The following is a 2,573-nucleotide window of genomic DNA, read 5'->3' as shown; positions in this document are numbered from 1 at the left end:
TTATATATACTTATATATATATATATATATATATAAGTCTGTACATATATTTGTATATTCACACGTCGAAGTACAATTTTATCTTTCGACCTTTATTACTTTAATATAATACACATGTATATAAGATATTTCCATGGACACACACATTTCATCTCAGTGTAGCTACATTTCTCTGGAACAACGCATGGTTATGACTTCAGCAGTTTTGTTGCGGACTACTAGTGATAGATTTGAAACTTAGTATATTCAAAAGCCGGAACACTGTGCTTGTCCATCTGAAATTTGGGTTGTATCAGTGTGCTTCTCCACAAATATTGATGAATTGTTCGTGGACCGAGTTAGACTCTATAGGGAAAGAATGTGAGACATGTATATGCAAGACATGCAATTAATATTTGCCGCATACAACCCAATTGTGTTTGGAAGTTATGTTGGTCACAGAAAGCTCTGTATTCAATTGTGTTTTCAATCGTATCGCGATATGTTTATTTCCGGAAATATACTATGCTACCATGTCATGCAAAGCCGAAATGTATTGTTTTGTTTATGCCGTGCTTCCGGTGCGCAATTGTTGTTTGGCCGCTCTGTCACCCTTGTCTTTTGGCTTGTCTGCATTCTCTTATCTTGGCATTGGTACCGTGCTGTCTGTCGTATCCAATGTGTTCTCATGAAAAACGTTGCTAGTCCTCGATTGTGTTACAGTGTCCATCTCCCCAAACCACGTTTGTTTCTGTCCCAGCTTCTCGGCATGAAAATACTATTTCGTCATCAAGGTGAATTGAAATATTGTATCACACTGTTTATCAAATTCTTCACATTGTCGCTCCATAGAGAAACGAAGACAGAGCCGAAGAAAATCGGCCCAAAACTGATACATACACGAGAAGAGTAAGTATTTTTAGTTGAGGTCCATGAATTAACCAGTATGATGCCTGTTCTGGCCCAATCACTGCACGTGCTTGCTATGCGTGTATGATAGGGCGGAAAAATTGAGAATCCCATACTTGTACACTGTATCGAGCGAGTTTGATCATATCTCTTAGTGTGTACTTCGAAATTACGAGCTCAATGTTTGCTGCGATCCACTTACATCTGTGCTGCGCATTTATCGAATAAATTGCTATGATTTTGAAATGTGAAATTGCCGGTGGTCTGGCACAGCTTTAGTTATTTAAACGCAGCAGTTTAAATTTGGGGTAGTACTGTGTTATATCAAATCTAATACTATAATCATTTTCTCAGAAATGCATGGAAGGACGCGGATGGAGACGTTGCTCATGAGCACTGGGTCGAGCAGGGCAATACTTTGGTCCGAGAAACCACTGGACTTAAACCTGTTCGAAGAGTCAAGCTCGCAATACCGAGCATAAATCCAGACCTAAATGTAGTGCTAATGGTAAGTTGTACATATCTTGACACATGTCCACTAGCGGTTCGTATTATGCGGTTGTGTACGGGGAGCTGTTTACTTCACTTGATACTTTTTGGGCATCCCCACCTCGTTTTGTTAATCAGATACAATTGACATTTCTCTCGAGTCTTTGGCTGCCTGTCGTACCTTTGTACTTTTGTGCGATGTTACCTTGTCAAGTTTTTTTGTCCGCTGCCAGCTGATTTGCGAGCTGCCATTTCTGTCATTGTTTCTCTCAACCAAGTGGAAGATGCGCTGGCAGCTTCCTTCTCTCTATCATGTCTTGGGTGTTACGTGTCTAGTTCTTTTCTGGTAGTCGTGCTTCATTTTGACCCGATGTGTGCGACGATGATCTACAATCGTGGCCTTTGCGCTTATGACCAATCGTGCCGTCTCCACCTGTTACTGTAATTATCTCCGACTTTATTATCTGACTCTCACCTTGGTATCAATCTGCAGATGGTCAACAGCGCCGGCCATCCCGTGCGATCGAATGATGAAGAGGCAGCCATAGACTTGCAGCGAAGCCTGGCAGCTAAACAACAGTTGGCGAGATCACCTCAGCCAACACCGTATAGACAACAAGCACATCAGCCTCCGCCTACATCTCAGCCCAATGAGAATAATGGGAACCGGAAGCGACGTGGATAATTAAAAAAATCTAGTGTACATATGAATTATAGCGTAGCAACTTGTATCTGTATATAGGCCTAACAATTTTATATGTCGGGACATCACCTGTGTGTGCATAATCACAGGTCTCAAGGGCGTCATAAAGGCAAACTAGGAGACTTGTGGACTAAAGAGTGTGATGACGCATTAAAAGCGCTCAAGCACGCAGTCTAACAAGCTCCAGTTGTACAAGGACCAGTGTCCCTTCCTCGAAATTGGAAGATTGTACCCACATGAGCTGGCTGTGGTAGGCTCAGATATGACAATATCTAACTTGAACACAGTTCTCTTTGAGTTTACTTCTATGACCAGATTATAGTGCACGAATATATTCTTATTAATGCGTGATCTCACTGTAACTCTCTCATATTATGATATCGAAATATGCTTATCATATGTTCATCCTACACAATATGTATGAAATTATTTCCGAAGACAGATATATATATATATATACATGAATGTATAAGAATATATATACATGTATATA

The sequence above is a fragment of the Sphaeroforma arctica genome (assembly GCF_001186125.1).
Source record: "Sphaeroforma arctica JP610 unplaced genomic scaffold supercont1.635, whole genome shotgun sequence".
NCBI lineage: Eukaryota > Ichthyosporea > Ichthyophonida > Sphaeroforma > Sphaeroforma arctica.
The sequence above is the reverse complement of the archived record's forward strand: the minus strand, read 5'-3'. Positions refer to the sequence as shown.